Genomic DNA, 23,013 nt, shown 5'->3' with positions numbered 1-23,013 from the left:
ACAGACTGTCTTGCAAGTGATTTTAAATGTTGCTATATTTTGTGCCAGAGATAAGTTAGAAGATCATGTGGAATTACCCGAAACCCAAACCCTGGCATGATTCCCAATTTAGTCCAATTAACATGTTATGTTAATGTCTGTATAAAATGATGCAGATAAAGATAAAAAGTAATCTTATCCTGGGGCACCTACACGGCTCAGTCGGTTAAGTGATGGACTCTGCACCCTGCACTGATCACTGTGGTGGGCTCCAACTCTGGGCATGCAGCTTACTTTAAAAAAAAAAAAAAAAAAAAATGACTTCCTATGTATTTGATGTCATTCAAAAGAAATACATAATGCTCCTGAGAAATCAGGTTAAATCTGAAATACATTTAAGAAAATAAAAGGCAAGTATATTTCTTTGCGTTTGGATTATACAAGGAACTAGTCCCTTGTGAACAAATATGTTAAATGATGTGCTATGTTTATGTTAAGAACATCACCCCAGAGGAAAGATTAACTGTATTTAAATGAAAACAGAACAGATATGATGTACCTCATGTAATTACATCCCACCCTTGAACAGCTCATTTTATGTTAACTGATAACAGCTGAATAATACATTTTGTATGTTATATGTAATATATACTATAGTCTGGATGTAAGCTAAAGAAAAAAAATTAGGAATGAAAGACCCTGGAGCCGCACCCAAGAATCAAACAGCACGCCTCCACTGGATGCAAATTGTAAGAGGTTTATTGGTTACACAGGCGCCTGCAGACGCATCAGCCTTTGTGGACTGAGCATGCCGGGCTAGGTTGGGGAACAGATTATATAGGGCAGGGTTGGGGTGGCGGGAAGCAAGCTTACAGAAGCAGGTGCTTGGTTACAGGGATCTGATTGATTAATTTGATTCAGGCATGATTGGGCGTTGGGGTCAGGGCGTTCTGGCGGTTCTTTGGGACAGCACTCTGGAAAGTTCCGGTACATTTCGTTTCTCATTTGTCTTTCCTTTTGACAGATCGGGTGACCACAATGTGTTGCCATCAGGCTATGGGGACAATAGGTTGCTAAAACAAGCCTTTAGCAAGGGGAGAGGGGCCTTTCAGGAATAGAAAATACATTTATAGTACTGTATTTAATTTAAAAAATCTGCATATATGGGGCATCTGGGTGGCCCAGTCTGTTGGGTGACTGACTCTTGATTTAGGCTCAGGTTGTGGTCTCGGCATTTTGGGATTAAGCCCCGCATCTAGCTCCACACGGGGTCGGGGGTCTGCTTGGGGATTCTCTCCTCCCATTCCTCTACCCCTCCCCCTATTTGGGCATGTGCTCCTGCTCTCTTTCAAATGAGTGAATAAATCTTTTTTAAAAAAATCTGCATATAAGTGGACCTACACAATTAGAATTTTTGTTGTTTAGGGGTTAATTATATTAGTAAATTTGAAAAGGATAATATTTACATGGTCACAGATATGATGCGGGAGCAACTGTGCAGCTGTATAAAGAGGTAGAAGCCATCTTTGCTGTGTCATTACGGCACGTTGGTACCTTGTTCAGCTCATAATCTTCAAACACACAATCTCTGCTTCTCCAAATTAAAATATGATAACCTTAAATATATTATACAATGGATAAACATGTTTTGGGGGGAAAAATTGAGTAAAACATTCCCAAAAAGCAAAAAGTTCTATTAGATAGCACTTTTCTCAGTCCTGTATCTTAATTAAGGAGTGATAAATGTTCAAAAGCATACTGGGATTACTCTCCACCTCACCAATGCCTCAGGTACTTCAGCCAGTATTTGGAATATTTTGTGACATACGCAAAGTCCTTCCAATATCAGGATGCCACACCACACTGAAAAATCCCTCTTTCCTTGGATTGAAAGGTTTTTTGTTTGTTTGGTTGGTTGGTTTGTTTTTGGTTTTTTGAGGGTTTTTTCTGTGTGTGTATGATTTTTTTAATCAGAGCTCGCAACCACTTTCGATATGCTCCTTGACCTCTACTTGGCTACAGTCATACAAAGAACCAAATATTCCAATGCCTAAATGACCTCCATATTTGACCTTTCTGATGACACAGAGATAAAAGACAATTTGTATGCATTTGGAACAGAATCTGAGCACGTGAAGTACAGCAGTAAATTGCAACCGTTAAAACTTCTAAAACCACCCTTGGCATATTTTATGCAAGTTGAATTTCAAATAGCCAGAAATTCACAAACACATGAACTAAACTACCTGCCCGTGAGAGTGCTCTTTTTAATTCATCCTACCCTTTCTCTTGATTTTTAAACAGACTTCTCCCAGAACTAAATGACATCCGTTTCTAATATGAACCTCTACCTCTGTCTGTCTCAACTTGTTATCAGAGGGCAGATTAATGACCTTTGTGACTGAGACTGAATAAATGTTCTCTTTTTAGTGATCAAGTTTCCGTGCCTCATTTGAGAAAACCCTGGACTGAGTGACTGACAGAAGGAAGGGATCTTCTGTCTTCAGAGAGGTCCTTCAGAGAGGTCCCGTTAGAAGAAAAGGCTGAAGATAGAGGCGTATCTTGTCACTACAACTCTCAGCCTGGAATCAGTGAAGATAGAAATGAAAACCAAAAAGGCCTGATCACATCTGGGCATTTCGCCACGAAGTGCAAGTTCAAGCTGACTGAAGCAGGGACAGTCTTTATTTTTGTCTTGCTTTGGCTCAGTTCAGCATCTCACACCAATGAGAAGTTGTTTAACAGTTTGTATATGCTTCATATTTTTAAAGGGAAAAATAATTATTAAGAACTCTGGCACTGGGCAATTTCCTAACATGGAGTCTACAGCAAAAAGAAATGATCAATGTTCTTTGGTGGTAAACATGTTGAAGCCACCACCGGACATCATCAGTGAACACCTTAATTAAGAGCTCATCTTCTGGCAGGGATCAGGGAAGTGCTGGCAGAGAACAAGGCCATGCATGGCACAACTGGAGAATGAGAAGAAAGCCTGGCAGCAAACCCAAGGCCCTGAATACCTAGGGGCTTATTTAGGGTGAGGGGCACGTCTAAGACAAATTGAGAGTCTCTGGAAATGAAGTGAGAGGCATTTAGTGTGGGGGTGGGGCAAAAGGCCTGGCTCTATCCTGTTCTTGTTCCTAAATTGTTAGGTAACTAGGATTTACTACTATTAGGAAACTGGGATTAACTTCTTGTACCCATACGTTTTGCCATTTGACTTTGAAGCTGTTTGCCAAAAGGTGAGGTGTATTTCTTGACCCAGGTGACTTGCTTTGTCCAACAGAATAACAGTTTACTACTCCAAGGTCCTGAGAGACCTTGCCTGGGCAAGCCTGCCAGAAGATAAGTGACATTTTCTCAGCTGCCCTGCTCTTCCCAGCTGAGGCCCACTTAGATCAACCAAGAGCAGGCCAGTATCATCTAAGCCCCAGAGCGGACCCATGGCTCATCTAAGCCCCAAGGGCAATAAACATTTACTGCACTACGCCCCTGAGGTTGTGTGTGCTAGGAGGTATTCCTTTGGTAGTAGAAAACCAATCGCTTTAACACCCACACATTCTGAAGAGCTTGAAAATGAGTGTTTAACCACATGGCCTCTTGGATCCCATATAGCTCAGATTTCTGCCATTGAGCCAACAGAAGGTCTTGGGCTCACCTGTCAAAACTTTTCCCTGTCACTTTAGACCTATCACATACCATACTGCCAAACATGACCAGCAATTGGCCTCGAGTCAACCTTATTCATGCAAGAGCCCCTCCTGGGTAACCATCACTTATGTTCACACTGCCTGCAAAGCTGAAAGGCAGGAGTGACAAATGTCTGGCTCCATGAGGCCAAGGAAGCCTCTGATAGTGCTGACAGGGCATAAGGGAAGAAAGAAGGAAAGAAGAACAATTATAGAATTGTTCACACTCCTTTAGATCACCTGTGAACACACCACTTGCTTTCTCCCCATCCAACATCCCTCAACTGTTAACCACAAGACCCCTGAAGGAATGTATGTCTATCACCGTTAACAGTAAGACTTTTGGATTAAGTTCCTGTGGGAATGAGTTCCAGCCTCCGCTCTGTTAAGAATGACATGATTCTGGGCAAGTTGTTTGACCTCTCTTAGCTTCCATTTTCTCATCTATAAATTGAAGATTAATACCTGCCCAGACTACTTCAGAGGACTATTCTGGGAGAAAATGTGCTAACATTTATAAAAATGCTTTTAAAACCCTAAGGCGCTCTACGAAATATCAGGCTCTATCATAAGCCCAGTTGCGAAGGGCAAAAGTCTTTGTTAGGGGAATAATAAGGCAACTAGTTAAAATGTGGAGGTCTCTTGAGGTCTTGCATAGAATCTCTGAGACCCGCTTTTTCAAGCAACACTAGGTAGGATCCCAGTGATCCGCAGAGAAAAACATCCTGTCTCTTTCCTCTACTAAAAGTGATACTTGGAAAACTGTCAGGCCAAACATTGAAAGTAGATACTCAGGGATCTTGCCCTTTTGTTCTTGGTTTAAATCCTACCTTAACAAGATAAAAAGAGAAGTTGGAGACCAACAGTGGTCTTACGATGAGCAGGTCATCCTAAGGCAGAGTGCAAGGAAAGCTGAATAAAGCAATGCAGTACCCAACTATAACCACCCAAGGGCATTCAGACACCACACAGAGTTGACCTTCTTAGAAGAGATTCTGGTAACGATTTCCTCCCCACACATGACTGTGAATCTGTTCACAGCAAGAAAAGCAACAGACAGATGGCAGTGTAAATATCAGGTGCCAAGTATACACAGTTCCTCCCATGTCAAAGCCAAAATCAAAAGGAAAGAGAATCACCTTACTTTCATTATTGTCTCCATAACAAAGGTTAACTGAAACTAAAGTCAATCTGTTCATAAATAAAAATAGGAGCTCCGTTATTCCATCCAAGTCATTCTGCCATTCCTCAGATGGATATAGGTCTTTAATTGTTTTTAATCTCTCACAATAAAGGCATCTAAATATCCCATAAATAAATTACACACACTGATGATCATTCTTTTAGCTAAAATCCCTGAGGCATCCTGAGTATAAGCAAATATACCAAATTCTGCTCAAACAGCAGACATGATGCCCACAACCCCTTCTTTTTAAATGGTTCCTATCCATTCCTGCTGTGTATACTATACTCCTGATGTAGACAAGACCTACACCAGCGAAGTCATTTCAGGATGGACCGAAGAAGATAGTTTTCTGGATTTACTTATATACTTGGTCTCCAAATAGTAAGGTTTCAAAAATGAATATTCTCTACATCGAAGCCAATTCATGCATGAGGGAAAAAAGAAAATTAACTGTGGGTCTATTACTTCTCCCTCTTTCTCTCCCTCCCTAGATGAACCTCTGACCCCTTACTCTAGAAAGGGTTGACCTTGATAAAACCAGAACTTCTTGTCAACTCTATGCTGGGATTTACTAGCAGGAAGATAACCCAAAACTTCTTATCTAAGGTTTTAGCAGGTCATTCCTGTTCTGCCTTGATTTCTTCAAAAAATTAACCCAGAATTTTTGGATTTATGGGACACAGCCTTCTGGATAATGGACACTGGTTACATTGGCAGAGAGTCTATAGGACCAATCAAGTATAAAAGAAGTAGGAAGCCCTAATGCTAAATGGCTTTGCCTGAACTAACTTGTATCACACCCTAGACCATATTATCAGTTACTCTAAACCAAAATGCAACCTAGTGCATAAAAATAGTTTGAGAAAGCTGTATCAGAGGTTCCAGACCCCTTCAAAGACCAACGCTGGGATGCTGAAATTGTGCTCATAGTCTTCATTAATTATCAGTAACACTTGATGTTGGATAAGACCCACAATCCTTTGTGGAGCAACATGCTGGACACAGTGTCTATTCGTTAATAAACATTTAAAAGGGGAGTGTCCTAATTCCCTGAAGTCTGCAGAAGGCTGAGAAAGGATCAGATGTGATTAAGTTCAGGATTTTACAATGGGGAGATGACCCTGAATTAGCTATCACATTGGGGAAGAGTAAGACACAGAGAAGAAGGCAATATGGACATAGATTTACAGACTGGAGTGATGTGGGCGTAAATCAAAGAGTGGTGGTGGCAGCCACGACCTCTTCCACCTGGAAGAGGCCAGGGACAAATCCTCAGGAGAGATACATCAATTTCAGTGCATTGATCTCGATTTCAGACTTCTGGCCTTCTAACCTGTGAGGGAACAGATTTCTACTGTTTTCAGTCTGTAAGTTTGTGGTAACTGGTTACAGTAGTCACAGGAAACTAATAATACATACCCTAAAAATGCCCTATAACAGTTCATTAAATAGAATAACCCGAGAATGAAATATGGCTTCTTCTAAAACAAATAATTCCTGTTATTAGCTCACTCAACTGGCAACACTGGCATGTGCTCCAAGGTCCTAAGGTCCCAAAGACCTAAACCATGTAGAAGCTAGCCCATGAAGGCTCACTACCAGCAATGGCTTTTCTGATTACATTGGCACCCCCCCCCCGTACATGCCCCCTCCCATGGGCATTCCTAATATGGCTAATGAATGTATTAAAAAAAAAAAACATGAACAAATAAAGAGTTTGAGGGGGGAAAAATCATCGAGTTCATGCTGGGTGACCAGATGGCTAGCTAGAAGTGGATTATGGATTGAACAGAAGACTGGCAGACCATTCTGACTATCACCCTGATGACAAGCAACATCCTGGCAGAACTCTTTCACCTTATGAGAGCTGTGTGGTGGGATGACAGTCCTGAATGATGTTCTGCACAAGTTCAAAGTTATTTCTATTGTGACCGAAGCCAGCCTTGGTCTTGCCTTTGGGTTCAGCAGTTGGCACAGCCACTGCACTCAGCATTGGTTCTCATTTTCTTTCCATGTCACCCGAATATCAATTTTGTTGTCCATGTTTGTGACTTAGCAAAATCAGCCCATTCCAGCTAAGGTGTGAAGCCTCTTGGGGAATGTACAATTTCTTTGCCTATGATGTGAGCTACTGAAGAAGTTCCAACAGCAGGTGAATGGCGGTAGGGAAGAAACTTCCCAAGTAGAGGAAGCTTTGTTCTTCTCAAGTCAGGTTTTCAGAATACATCCCTTAGTACTTGATTTGAAATGAAGTCATCCCTTAGTCAAAAGTAAGCAGGACATGCATTACACAAAGCCAACTATAAGTAAAATTAATTATATGACACTTGGGGTTATTCATTCTTTTTCTTCTTTCAATTTCAGAAATTAATTGAAAGTTGTCAGTACCCAGTTATTTTTTATTAAATTGCCATCTTAAGTAAATTGCCATTACCTTAGTCAAAGGCTTAAAATGGTGCACTTATCTTTATATGTCACTTTTCACTGTGAGTGACACTACATCAAAAAGCAATTTTCACTTCTAATACCTAAAATACATTTGACATCTCCCATGCCTATTAGAAGATGGACCGCAACACTGGTGACTCAGTTTCTTTGTGAGATGAAAAATCTCACAAGGAGGAAACCACCTTATATAGCTGTTAAATTTAGCTGACACTAGATAGTCAATTTAATATCTATAACTCATCTTGGCTAATGGACTACAGAACAACGAACCTAATACAGTAGTGCAGTTAATGCAATATCCTGGGGGCCTCAGATGATTTTCATCCATTAATTTCAGACTCCTACCCAGTGCTTTTGCTCTAGCCACAAGGTATGCAGGAATCTCCTTTTGAGATACAGGCTCTGGCTTATAGGTCTGGGGGAGGGCCAAATAATCTGCATTTTACCAAACTCCTAGTGACACCAATGCTCCTCCCCAGACTCCATCTTGAGTAATAAGGTTTTAAATGAATAAAGGATAAACAAGTACATTAACTTTACTTAAGTACCCAAAATATGAAAAGAAAAATAAGAGAAAAGGAGGAAGCATTTATGTAAAAACCACAAGAAAAAGGAAATTGTGAGGCTAATTTAATGGATTATATTATTTTCTCACTAATTATTGCCCCAGCACCCCCCAACCACTCCCCATTGGCATGATCAATGAAAAGAATGTCTGCATCAAATAAGCAAGGTTTTAAAATGACTAAGAGCGAGCCCAACATTAATAAAAAGTGTTTCCCCTTTCCTATGTAGAGAATAAGGGTTCTTCTGAGAATGATCTTCCAAAGACTGTTATCATTTAAAAAATATATATTTTATTTACTTATTTGAGAGACAGCCAGCGAGAGCATGAGCAGGGAGGAAAGGAAGAACCATGCTCCTTGAGAGCAGGAAGCCTGACATGGGGCTTGATGCCAGGACCCTGAGATCATGACCTGAGCCAAAGGCAGATGCCTAACTGATTCAGCCACCCAGGTGCCCCAAGTCTGTTACCATTCTTAAGATGTCTCGACTCTCCCCTTTAGGCTGATGGATCTGAGGCAGCCTTTGCCCTGTCCCATACACCTTTGACACCTGCTCCATAGAGGGCCATCTGGCTCCATGTAGCACATCTGGTGGAACACATCTTGGAAATGCATCTTCTCTACCTCAGCTAAGTTCTGCCCAGACTTCTCAGTATTCAGAAATGGCAGAAACATCCCTTGAACTGAACTGAAAAAGCCAATAGAGCCAAATCTCTATCTTTTTCATTATATACTTTCCACACTAATATATAACTTACTACAATAAGTCTTAAGTGTAAGACTTGATGAATATTGACACTCAACAATCATATACTAAAGCAACAACCCAGACCAAGGTCTAACATAGTGCTGTCCAAAAGGGCTTTCTACAATGATGGAAAGGTTCCATAAGGAAATATAATTATGCACTGCCCATTCATTAGCTATTGCCTACCATGTCACATTGAACACATCAAATTGGCTCGTGCAACTGAGGATCTTAATCCATAAATATATTTATTTTAATTAATTTACGTTTAAATAGCCACAGTGGCTAGTGGTTACCATGTTGCACAGCACAGGCCTAGAACATTTTTAGCTACTTGAAATTTCTCTTGTGCCCTCTCCCTGGCAAGATTCTCTAAACATGACCTCTCTTCTTCTTAATTGAAGTACAGTTGAAACACAAAATTACATTAACTTCAGGTGTATATAACCTCTCTTCTGACCTCCAATATAATACCACAAGTGAATATGGGATGTTCCTGGTTTAATGATGATCAAAAACATTTTCAGTTTTTAGATTTGGTGCTTTATTTGAAAGAATGATGGGTAAATATTAGAAAATGACTCTTAACTTTTTTATCATTTTTATCCATAAAAACTGTTTCAGGGGAAAATAGTTTAGTTTTTCCATTTGTTTTTTGGAGGGAGAAAGAGAGAGGGCATGCAAGTGAGACAGGGAAGGGGAGGGAGAGAGGGAGAGAATCTTAAGCCGGCTCCATGCTCAGCACGAAGCCCAACACAGGGTTCAATCTCAGGATCCTGAGATCGTGACCTGAACCAAAATCAAGAGTCAGACACCTAACCCACTGAGCCACCAGGTGCCAAGAGTTTTTTAAAACCTATTGATAGCTATCAGTTCTCATACACACATGAGATAAAAATGTTAACAGTCAACTTATCCAATATTCATTCAAGGTACTATATAGACAGAGATTTCTAATAGCTATAATTCTTATTAAAAGCAACAATCTGGTATTTGAAACATATGCAATTGTTTACCGATGTTTTCCCACTTGTGAAGTTGGAAAATCCTGATAACCACAATTATCTCAGATGATTTTGTAAACCCAACAAAATCCAGAGTATTGTTGTGCATTTTAACACCTGTCCAAAGTTCACTTATAGAAAGAGGATAATTAAGTCCTAAAGTAAGGACTAATTTAGGTGTTTTGAAATGAACATTAATGTGAGATATTTTGCTGTTTCATAGCTTGATGTAATCACTAGATATTCTTGCTTTTTGTAATATTTATTAGCCACACAATTACTGCTATATACAAACTTTTTGTTATGACTGAGGACAAGAAACTTGCACAAAGATATAAATCAAGTCAAAAAATAAATAAATAAAAATTTTAAAAAAGATATAAATCAAGTCACTACTTCCTTCAAGAAAGTCTTATACAAGAAAAATATCAGCTGGACTGAACAGTGTACTGAATGATTTATGTTCTAGCACAAATTTCACATTTCATTGTTTGACCAGTAACAGTGCTCAGACAGCACAGGTCCATGGACCACACTTTGAGAACTATTGCCTTAGACTATAAATTCTGGAGACCTGTTTTGTAAACAGGAACTACCCTAACATTATTCAGTTCTTACTCTCTGGTGCTTCATAATTCCTGACTTTCAGCAAGTATCCAACGAAATATTTTAAACAAATAGTTGTTGAGCCACATAGATCTTCAAGTATTTAACACTTTAATCTTCATCAGTTTCTGCTCAAAATTTCTACCCAAAGGAATTACTCTCCTGGTGGCAGCAGTAAATGGTTGCCCCCTGAAACCTCCTAAAACACAGAATGAGAATGATCAGACTCCGCACAAAATTGTTAAATAGACTAATTCTATTTAATGAAACTGTTTTAAGAAGAAAGTGACACCTTCCTCAACAGAGTGAAGCATAACATTGACTTAAAGTGCTCTACTTTTAAAATTATGGTTATGATTTAATTAATAAGAGAACCTGGAAACCAATGGAACAAAACCTTTAAATCCTCCTAAATAAAATTCTCATAATTTGGGTCATACATGACAATACTAACTTACAACTCTGTTTGTCATAAGGGACAATATAGTTAGTGAAACAGAACTACTCACTGCCTTGCAAGCATAATTAATTGAAGGTAGTCATGGCTCTTATGTGTAAGTAACAAAAAAGGTCCCTGTTTTACCAAAGAGTAAAAGAATGTATTGAAAGAATCATAATAGGAAACACGCAGTATGGCTGAAAATCCTGAAGAAAGAACCAAGGAGAGACAAAGGAGGCTAACAAGGACCACAGCTCTTAGAATTCCACCCCAATCTCCCCAGTGAGGACAGGTATGTGTTGTCCTATAACTTGCAATGCCACCAGCATCTGCACTGGTCATTGTTCCTCCCGGGCCTGTAGCCCCAACTGCCATTACCTCTACTAAGAAAATGGCTTCCTTCCTGTGCTGCACTCATCACAGTCCAGGCCATGCTTTTCTGATCACCCAAACCCAAACCCAGGCCACATGCCTGAACCCCTGCTGCAAAGGAGGCTGGGAAACCAAGTGTCTGGCTTCCCTGGCATCAACAGAATCCAAAAGGGAGGAAATCATCCAGCTAGAAGAGGGACTGTGGATATCTGGCAGCTCTTCCGAATGACAAATGTACACTGCAATGTGTTTCCAAACTATTCATGCTAAGAGAGGGTATGACTAATTCCTAACATATAGAAATGAAACATTACTAACGTATAGAGGACCTATAAAAATTAAAAGGGTCCTCTAGAATCTTCCAAACACCAGATGTGCCTTCTTCAAAATGTACTTTTTGGGGGGTGCCTGGGTGGCTTAGTGGGTTAAGCCTCTGCCTTCGGCTCAGGTCATGATCTCAGGGTCCTGGGATCGAGTCCCACATCAGACTCTCTGCACAGTGGGGAGCCTGCTTCCTCCTCTCTGCCTGCCTCTCTGCCTACTTGTGATCTCTGTCTGTCAAATATATAAATAAAATCTTTTTTTAAAAAAATGTAGTTTTTGCGACTCAAAGCATTTTAGCATAAACACTTTGAGATGGGATCCACCTAGGGAGAGGCTGTGCAATGTACCACTTCCTCCCCCATCCCTCCCTCTCACAGTGTATTTCCCAAGGCCATCATCTCATTAACAAGCACGAACCCTCCCGCAACCCAACTGCCTATCAAACAGCTGGCTTCTTCATTAGCTTGCATCTCTCTCTTCATCTCTTCTGATTAGCAGCTGATAAAAGGAAATCAAAAGCACCTGATACTCATTTTTCATGATGGAGATTTCATTTCTTTCTGAAGCACGAATAAAATTCAATTTCAGAGAGCTCTCTTCTTTGGAAAACCAGGCTCTGACTACCGAGGCCTTTATCTGACAAAGACTCCTCTCGGAAAATGTTTACTTGTATCGTATTAAGCAAGGTACTAATACGCTTTCTTCTGTAAATGTCATCACTTGATACGAAGCATCGTATACTGGGATTGTAATTCTTTGGACCATTCCAATTCCATTTCCATAATAAAAGATCATTTGTCATGATCAATATTTATGATGTGTGGTTGAGTCTAGTGCCATGAAAATCTGGCAAATAAAACACATTTGAAAAGGAAGGTTACTTTTCATTATTTAGTAAAACTTCCATGGAGGGTTTTCTCTGGAGGGAATCAATGAACATTTAATAAGTGACTACTACTCAATGATGTGTATAATCAGATATTGTCTTTGACTTTATGAAACACACATTTTGGTGGAAGAGCTAAGCAATAAATATGTTAAATTAACAAATCAAACAGCATTCTTAAGGAAGTGCACAAAGCAATACAACAGAAAGTAGTCAGAAGAGTCCTATTTGACCCAGGTAGTTAAGGATGTGGTTGTATTCAGAAAGAAGTTCCATGAAAAACTGGAGAAGGAACACACCAGGGAGCAGGTACAGCAGTTACAAAGTTCCTGAGACAGAATGGGCATGATATGCTCCAGGAATTCAAAGGAGGCAGATAAGGCTGCAGCTGGACAGAAGTCAGATCACTATGGGATACGTGGGCCATGGAAAGGAGTACAGATTTGTTTGAAGAGGAAGAATGACAAGAGACAGGAATTGATTTATATTTTTAAAAGGTCACCATGCCTGATGTGTGGAAAACAGATTAGAGATAGCCCAAGTGGAAGTAGGGAGGTCAGTCAGGGAGTTACTTTGGTCAGCTGGGTGAGATGGTGGTTTGGATCAGTTTTGGCAAGAAAGAGAGAGAGAAAAGAGATGAATTTTTAAAAATATTTTAGTGAGGGACGCCTGGGTGGTTCAGTTGGCTAAGGATCTGACTCTTGATTTTGGCTCAGGTCATAATCTCAGGGTCATGGGATAGAGCCCTGTATCAGGCTCCATGCCCAGAGTAGAGCCCACTTAAGATTCTTTCTCTCCCTCTGTCCCTCCACCCTGCTCACATGCTCTCTAAAAAACAATAATATTTTAGTGTTAGAACAGGTAAGGATTACTGACTGATTCAACATGGGGAATTAGCATGCAGCAGACTACAAAAAGACCAGCAATTCTCTAATCCATTTATAACAGGACTTTGCACCTCCTCCTGCCAGGAAGATGGAGTCTGTTTCTCCACCCCTTGAATGAATGAATGAATATATATCTATATCTCCATTCCAGACAGGATACTGTGAAATAACATAAAACATCATAACTGAACCCCCAAATAAAAGAATAGGAATGTGTAAGGACTCAGGAAATAATACCAAAATTGGGCAGCTTCGGGGTTCATCCAACAATGCCATGTCAGGGTTACCTATCAGTTTTTCTGAGATTTTCTTGGCTTTTCACTGGTTCCACGATGGCTACCACAACTCCAAGCACCATGTCCTCACATGACTTCATTCAAAGCAGGAAGAATAGGTGTTGGGAGTTTCCCTTTCCCTGTTTTATAAGGGGCGAATCCTTCCCAGAAGGTTCACCTCCCTAAAGACTTCTTGTCAGCACTCAATGGTCAGAATTGGGTCATATGCCTCTGTCATGGGTGAAGAGGATGCTGGGAAAGCCACTATGTGACAATTTTTAGGTTCTTTTTGTTTGTTTGTTTTTTTAAAGATAGTAGGATTCTGCCATCAAGGAGGAAGTTTAGAAAAAAAGATTGGTAGAGAAGTAGGCAACCAACAATTTCTGCCACCCTATATGAAGTAGCTAAAACAGCTGCCAGCAAATCAATATTAGCATTAAGTAAAAAATGATACATTTTAGTTCCTTTTGTTACAATTATGCCAACTTCCCCTCCACATGTAGTAAATCTTGCCATTGATGTTATGCAGCCTCCATTGCCCATTAGTAAGTCTTCCCCAGCTTCCTCTCTGGGAGTCACCATTCTCCCAGTCTTGTATCATTTTGATAGAAGTTAAAACTTCCTTCTACTACTGAAGGATAGTGGACTACATCTTTCCTCATACTTTTCTGGTAGAATCAGAGGGGGCATGAGCTTTAGGCAGGACCGATTCTTACCTTCTTTCAAGACTGCATTTTCAGTGAGTGATAAAATGGTGGCAAGTGGACCACTAAAGAGGCAGCAGAGGCAGCAATAGGAGCCAGCCTGCTGACCTTCCTGTTCCTGCTCTGTGAGGCTTTCCATGTTTCCTATGTTGCATTGGCCTCTAGATGTTTCTCAGATCTTTTGTGGGCCAGTGCCCCTATCCCCCAGCTGCTATCAGCTTACAACTGCCCCTTTTTCCACAGAACTGCCCTCGACACACAACAAGCCCCCCTCCAGGAGATGGCTGGGAATGGAGATTTGCTAGATTCAGCTAGCACTGGCTTACAAGAGCTTGTTGTACAATCTAAAACTCAGCTTTCTCCTCAACTTCCTATTCAGTAACTTCACACTAGTGGCCTGAAAGAAGCCATGAGGAGAGTATTTACACCCTGGAAATGGACCAGTGTAAATCTCTTTCTCCCCTCCCCCAGAGACCCTGGGAGGCTATGCCCCATCTAGAGGCAATCCACAGCCAAGCACTGACTGACAGAGGAGCATGAGTGGCTGGCACTATACCTCCAGGTAGAACTATTTTCTGATGAAAACCTCCAGAGCTCCCTGTGGAAGCCAGCTCCAACCAGACTTTACCTGAACCCTCCTGTTTTGCTCCACTCCTCCTCAAACCTATTCTGTTTCCTTTACTCCCTTAAATATTTCTCCAGAGGGCATTCCCTCCTTGAGTCAACCGCACAAGAACCTCCATCTCAGGGTCTGCTTCTAGAAATTCCAACCTAAGTCATCCCTATTTTATCCCTTGACTCCTGCCTGCCTGCAAAGCCTGAGGCTCAAGATTTCTATCAATCCTCTTTATCCCACTCTTTCCATGAAGTCTTCTTTACTTATGACAGTGTCCTTTTCTATTTTGCTCACAACCATTGAGAAATTAAGAAGATATAGAGAAAGGAACCCAATAACTACCTTTATCTACTGGGAAATGGCTTAAAGCAGCTTCAGAAAGCAACACAACCTGGAAAATGAGATCTATGAAAACAAAACAGAGGATCTTCAATAACTAAATCCACTGACCCAGTCTGATGTGTTAAAGATGTTTAAAACTAAATGTAATATTTTCAATTAGAGTTACATTAGCATTATTCCAATAGCCAAATGAAAAGCTCACATCCATTAAGGCAATTATTATGTAATAAAACATCCTATTATACTCAGCCAGTTAAATCCTACTAAAGGAATCTTCCTAGCATAACTCCAGAAATAACCTGCATATGTAATCAGCTGAAGCAAAATCTTTCCAAGTGCCATGCTTAGAGTTATCATTTTTCCTTTAGCATCTCAAACCTCAAAAGTCAATTATGCTTGAAAACATCATCTGTAAATTATTAAATGCTTTCACATTTCACTCAATGAATAAAACAACCTTAATTAATAGAGAAACCATAGCCTTTTTCACATTAGCAACTCAAATACCTCCTAGGGTTCAACAGGAAATATGCAAATACAAAGTCTTTGACCTGCCCTGCTGGCAGCTACTTTTCAAAGGCCTCTAAAGTTTAGGCCAGAAAGGTGACACAAACAATGATTCTCAGTCATGTATCTGACAGCCTGGGGAAAGCAAAATGCTTGAATTCCCATAGATTCCAAAGGATCCATAATATGGCAGTGTAAATGTCCTCCTAGCCAGACTTAGTGCAACTCATTTTACAGCATAGGTAAATCCCTACAAGTGTCGGTAAATTAGTCCAAAGAATATGAATCAAGGCTCTAGGTAAAAGGAACTGCAAGGTGACAAGTTCTGAAAAGTGAGAAATCCTCTTTTAAGAGTATTTTAAACAACCACTTTCCAACTTGTTTATTACTCGCATGATATTTGAGTTTTACACATGGCATTTGACGAAAATAAGATAAAGCTTAGTAACACCATTTAAAAACCATTTGCTAACACCTGTTCCTCCTAATGTAAACTATGGGATGTGGGTAATTATGGTTGTGTCAGTGCAGGTTTGCCAACTGTAACAAATGTACACTCTGGTGGGGAATGTTGATGGCGGGGAGATTGTACATGTGTGGGGGTGGACGGTACAAGCACACCTCTGCACCATCCTCTTAATTTTGTTTTGAACGAAGGGTGCCTGGGTGGCTCAGTTGGTTAAGTGTCTGCCTCTGGATCAGGTCATGATCTCCAGGTCCTGGGATGGAGCCCAAATCTGGCTCCTTGCTCAACAGGGAGTCTACTTCTGCCTCTTCCTCTGCCCTTCCCCCTGCTCAGGCCCTAGCTCTCTCTCAAATAAATAAAAACTTAACCAATTTTTGTTTTTCTGTGAGCCTAAAACTACTCTAAAATAATAAAGACTTAAAAAAACAACAAACAAACAAAACAAAACAGAATAAGGACTCTGTTCTTCAGGGAAATTATTTCTATGGTATTCTGTCTACTGTGCCTCATCAAACTGTAAGCTCCATGAAGAGAGAGAGCCTTTGTCTCTTCACTGAACGCTCACAGGGCCAAAACCATGCATAGCCCAAAGTATGCATTCCATCAATAATTGGCTGCTGGTGGGAGAAAGCAAAAGATAAATGAGCACCTATTTTTCACTAGTAAAACTCTATGCTGATATATTAATGAGAACAGTAGAGACATATTTTCAAAGACATTAAAAATGTTAAAGTTTTCCAAATGTCAATAAATCAAAGTACTTCTGTAAAATAAGCAGAAGATTGCATTTCCTGGGTTTTATATCTTGAGAAATCAGAGGAATATAATCTAATTGAGAAAGTAAAGTATCGGTTGGGCCAAAAACTCAATTTACATATTACTGGATAGAATTAATTTCGGGGGTTACTCCAAGAATAACTGACACATGCTTCCCCCCACCCCCACCAATGCAGTAGAAAGTCAAATGCCAATCCATTCCCCTAGAACTGCACTGTTCAGGAGAGTTCACTCTTCACATGGGGCTATTAAACATTTGAAAAGTGATTAGTGTGAAATGAGACATAAGATGTGGTCTCAAAGTAAAATGCATGCCAAATGTCAAAGATTTGGGGCAAAAATGTAAAATATCTCAATTTTTATACCGGCTTCAGGATGAAATAAGGTTTTGGATGTACTAGTATAAAATATGTATTAAGTTGAATTTCACCTGGATCTACTTGACTGGCTTTTAGAAAATTAAAAATTACAAAGGGAGCTCACATTAGGGGCTCGCATTAAACTTCTGTGGACAGGCACTACACTAAGGAATATCCTGCCTCTACACAGTGAAGACTCCTTATTGCAAACACCTGAAACTTCCTGGCCAAAGAGCTTCTATCAGGCTAAAGCAAAAAAGTAGTCTCATGTAGTTGAAGACCTTGGAAGCCACCTTCAACAAGTGACAGAAAGTGAGCAGAATCATTATACCAGTTTTCTTGCCTTTTTACTTGGGACAATTCAGAGTCACGTTCTACCTGTTTCATGGAATTCCTCAGAAGGACTGAGTACCAGCTGCCCATGAGGGCAGCTCACTTGATAACATACTCTTCACTGAAGTCCTTCCCTTTCCTAACTTCTACTTGCTCAGATATTTCCTGGGAGTCCTTCCAAGAGATTAGACTTGTGTTAGAATCTGCATCTGGATGAACACAAATTACAACAATACCAAAGACACGACAAACCTTCTAGGCACATCCCATATCTTTTAATCTGCCAAGGAGTTCCAGTTCAACTCTTCATAAACCTACCTTATTAACGTGCAAGTGTTGTAATATTTTTCTTGTGCCTATCACTCATTGTCTTGCTTTAAACAGGATGGAATTTTTAAAATGTGAATAAAACAAAAACAGATGTTAAATTTTATCAAATCTGATATGGAGTTTTCCTCTATGTTAGTATTCATATTAGTATTCCTCCATATTAATATCATCCATCCTAGTATTTCTTCCTAGAAATTTTATTGGATTCCACTCGACCCACTCATTAAGATTTTATAGCTTTGTTTTCTTTGATTCTGTTGGGAAACTTCTGACTTTTTGGAGATACAAAGTTGAGAGATACTGAGATTCAACAAAGAATTTTGTCATACTCCAACATGGATCTATAGCTCAGAAGCCTCATCATTCCCTACCCCCATAAAACAGTCTTATTTCAAGAGCTGTGTGAATTGATGAATACATTTACAAAACAAACTTTCCAGATTCCAGGTCTTCAAAGAGCATTCTTTAAACATTTACTTGAATTCCTTTCCTCCTCTTTCCAAATACCTTGGTTACTCAGGTACTGACAGAAGTAATATGTATATTTGCTGCTCTTGGTATATAAACATGATTCTTTGAGAAGGAAGAGTTTGCTTCAAAAATTAGGCTGCCCTGGAGGCTACTTCCTAGTTTTACTTGGACTGCGGACTCTTACTATTTCCTACAAGAGCAAATGTACTTATGCAACAGCCTTCTAGAACAATGAGCTGTTTTGCACACATGCCTTTTACTCTTGGGGCAGCCTTAGCTGGGAGTAAGGGTGGTTGCTAAAGTCATGTATGTGAAAATCTGAGGTGTGAAGTTCCTCTGAGCCTTATGCTTTGAGGCGGAAATCATCATTTTAATAGAAACAGAATCCGGCTTTTTTTTTTGCTGCATCTACCCTAGAATCCAAAAATTTTAAAGCTCCCCAACACAGGGGCCACACACATTAGCATGGAAAGGAGTTGGCTCAGACACATGAATATGTTCTCATCTACTGAAAACCAAGAGCTCTGTCTCTCTCTCCCCACAGGCCAAGCCTGTGAACCAAAAGTGATTTCTCCCCTCCTACCCACATCCACCAAGGGCTAGTTCAATTCCCAACTACTTCAATCTCAGAGGGCTGGGAAGGACATACTTTGGACAGTGCTATGCTCAGGCCAGCTGGCACAGGACAGCAACAGCCGGTTGTCCCAGCTCCACTCCAGCGACATCACATTGGTAAGCTTGAAATTGGCCACAGTGGAAGGATTAAGATCACAAAAATCAGCCAATGCTACAGTCCAGGACTACCCCCCACCCCAACCCTGCACAGCAGTTTGCTAACATTTAACAGCACACCAGTGAATTTGGGGGGACTAGAAACAACAGAGCAGTTTATCACAAAGTGTGTTCTGCCCACTCAGGAGAAACCTCTGCCCCAATAAGGACAAGAAATGCCTCAGTCCAATCCACAGGTTTCCTTAACCATGAATTGTCTGCTTTGATGTTAGCCAAGAGGCCATGTTTAAGGAAATGAAAGGCAGTTAAAGGCTTTTATCAACATAGAAACAGGTTCCAGGACTGAGTTTAGTTCAATGTCTTCTTTTCAAAAGGGACTGAACCTTTTGTGATTCTAGACATAACAGGGTCCCTTGAGGAGTTACACACTAATATAACCTTTGTTCAGCTCTTTAAGAACTCTTAATGAGAAAGCAAGCAAGTAACCCTTACAGAAAAAACTCAAATGAAGATCTTACTTAACATCATGTCCTACAATATAACAAGGAAAAAAAATTTTTTCTAAAAAATCTTAAGTGTAGGGGCACCTGGGTGGCTCAGTTGTTAAGTGTCTGCCTTGGCCCAGGTCATGATTCCAGATTCCTGGGATCCAGTCCTGCGTCAGGCTCCCTGCTCTGTGGGAAGCCAGCTTCTCACTCTCCCATTCCCCCTGCTTGTGTTGCCTCTCTCACTCTCTCTGCCAAAAATAAAATCTTAAAAAAAAAAATCTTAGGGCACCTGGGTGGCTCAGTGAGTTAAGCCTCTGCCTTCAGCTCAGGTCATGATCTCAGGGTCTTGGGATCAAGTCCCGTATCTATCGAGCTCTCTGCTCAGCAGGGAGCCTGCTCCCCCGCCCCCCCCCCCGCCTGCCTCTCTGCCTACTTGTGATCTCTCTGTGTCAAATAAATAAATTAAATATTTTAAAAAAATAATCTTAAGTGTATGGCAGTTACACTAGATGCTGCAAAATTTAGCTCTGCCTCTTCATATTACTCTTTTCACTGCCAAGCATCTAATAATGCTATGTTTTAAGGAAATTACCTTGTAGCACATTTCCATGTATAAGAACCTACTTCTTATCGTATTTTAAGTGTTGACTCATTTGAGTCTCTGGGAACAACTCTTATTTGCAGGGTAAACAGGTGATCAGGGTGATCTTCAGGGAAGTGTAAAGCTCTATGTCTGTGGTCCCCCCCGCATTGGAATTCTAAGTTTAGACTTCATAGAATTACCAGGAGCCCTGCTCCCAGGGATTCCGAGTCAGTAGGTGGGGCCAGAGCTAACATCTCGAACAAGCTTCAGGAGTTGATGATGCTACTGGCCCAAGGACCTCAATCTGAGACAGTGCTCTACCCGAGACTGCCCTTTAGGTGCAGAGGATGTACACTGAACAATGTCCAGAAAGGAGGGTCTTCTGGTCCCATGCATGTGTCTTCTATGAAGCCCCCAAGTAGTGTTGTTCCCATGTTTCTTCAAACACAGGTGGGAAGGACTCTCTGGAGGCAGAAGGACCATGTTCCCTGGTGACAGAATGCTGTTAGGTCCTGGAGCAGAGGACCTTATCAAACACCGAGACGATTTCAAGCTCTGCATCTAAGGTTATGTGCAGATCATGTCATTCTCTATTCAATATCTACCTATGAGCTATCAGGTCAAAGAAAAACTTTAAGGTAAGGATATCTTCATTTTGTGCTAAGCTGCTACTCCCCTGGGAGGGGTCCCCCTGCCCTCATTTTATCCAGGGCTTGTACTGAATGCTATTTAAATATTGGCAATTAAATCAAACAGTGCGGATACCCTTTCCATGTGTTTTAAGGAGAAGCTGTGGCAGCCAGAGCGTTCCAGCCCTACCTGACATATTTACTGCAAATACAAATAATGAAAATACAAATAATGAAGGCTTTATTTTTTAATGTGTTTCCAAAAGCAGAACCAAAAAAAAAAAAAAAAAAAAAAGAAGAAGAAGAAGAAAGAAAAAGAAAACTAAAGTAAAATTAAGGGAAAATTAAAAGGCTCATTCCATACTTTAAGGCACTGACAAAATAATGAAAAAATCTTAAAATATCACCTTTTATTTCTCCATGTTATCCACAAGAATTTCCACAATTGAACATTTAATGATTACTTTGAGCAACAATTCTTTCTGGGAACAAACCGATAAGGACTCTTGTTTTCAATTCTGAGCAAAACTATCCCACACAAATCTACTGTTCTTCCATTAGGATTTGGACTCATAAAAGGCATGGTAAGTATCAATACTGCATCTACAAATCCATCAACCTATTTCTCACAGAATGCTCCCAGAAGTTCCCAGCACAGAATTTCAAGTTTCCGATAGTTTACCGAAAACACATATTTATCTGAGTTCAGCTTTTTGAAGTTCATCATCTTTCTGTATCAATTCAACTAACATTAATACTCTTCCCATGAAATTACAGGGCCTGTTGTAAAAAAAAACAGCCCATTCATTTAGCACCTCAGATTATGCTAAATCATTTTTCATATAACACAAGCATATCAGGTATCACCAGTGTTGTTAAAGAATTAGACAAAGATTTTTTTCTCCCAGTTTTGGGTAATACCACAGGCTGATCTAAACTGATGATGAAGGGGGAAGTTATCTCTGCCTTTACTCTTCCTGATGCCCTTGTTTCTTCTAAAAAACTAATCCTAATTTCATCTTGATGCCATATTAATCCACACATACCTGAGAAGTTCTCTGGGTAGTCTCTTCCTCTTGTTCCACATATCTTCATCTTAGGGAGCTGATTGTTAAGAATTCTTCCTCTTAAAGCTCAATTTGGTGCTCACTTCGGCAGCACATATACTCTTAAAGCTCAATTCTTACCAGATTACTAGACAAGTATAGGTTAAACACAGTGGAGTTGATCCCATTAAGACTTCGGCCCAAATATTAGAGAATGGATTGAGTTATAAAACTTCAGAATAAATGGAATCGACAGTAGTTTCTCAACTCTTTTTATTTTGAAAAATTTCAGAACTGTGGAAAAGTTGCAAGACTAAAAGATTTAGGCCTATATAACCTTCACCTATAGGAGTCAAAAGTTAAAATTTGCCACATTTGCTTTTTCTTCCTGTTTCTGTCTCCCTATCTCCAGGTACATGTGTGTGCTGTGTACACAAGCACACATGCTTATATATAGAAATATATGCATATATTTTAAGGGAAATCATTTGAAAGCTATTTGCATATATGACACTTCACTCATGAATATTCAGCACATTTCTCCTAATACCAAAGTCATTCTCCCATGTAACCACAATATATTGATCGTATCTGAAAATTTAACATTGATATAATATTATTACTAAGTCTATAATCAATCTCCACACTGTCCCATAAAAACATTCTTTATAGCTTCATTTTTCCAGAATCCAATCCAGAATCACACTCTGCATTTGATCACAATGGAGATGCCCTTAATCTATACCAACATACTGGCTTCTGTGGCATTGACTTTTTTGTTATATTTTTTCTTTTATTTTTTTTTCTTTTTTTAAGGTAGGCTCCATGTCCAGTATGGAGCCCAACATGAGACTTGAACTCATGACTCAGAAGATTGAGACCTGAGCTGAGAAAGAGTCAGATGCTCAACCGACTAAGCCCCCTGTTGTCTCTGTGACACTGACATTTAAAAAAAAAAGAGTATAGGGGTGCCTGGGTGGCTCAGTGGGTTAAAGCCTCCTTCTTCAGCTCAGGTCATGATCTCAGGGTCCTGGGATGGAGCCCTGCATCAGGCTCTCTGCTCAGCAGGGAGCCTGCTTCCCTCTCTCTCTGCCTACTTGTGATCTCTGTCAGATAAATAAAATCTTAAAAAAAAAAAAAAAAGAGTATAACTGAATTTTTTCAAGGATGGTCCTCAATTTGCTTCACCCAAGCTTTTTCCTCATGATTACCTTAAGTTTT

General features: G+C 40.1%; 1 long non-coding RNA gene across 1 annotated transcript in view; it reads right to left on the bottom strand.

Annotated features, from left to right (window-relative positions):
* LOC123393561 overlaps positions 1-23,013 on the bottom strand; it is a 125,260-nt gene that overhangs the window by 27,427 nt on the left and 74,820 nt on the right. The window lies entirely within an intron of this gene.

The sequence above is a fragment of the Mustela putorius genome, unplaced genomic scaffold (genome assembly GCF_011764305.1).
Source record: "Mustela putorius furo isolate JIRA1106 unplaced genomic scaffold, ASM1176430v1.1 tig00000874_pilon_pilon_pilon, whole genome shotgun sequence".
In the NCBI taxonomy this organism is placed as follows: Eukaryota; Metazoa; Chordata; class Mammalia; order Carnivora; family Mustelidae; genus Mustela; species Mustela putorius.
This window is presented reverse-complemented; position numbering and strand designations above follow the sequence as displayed.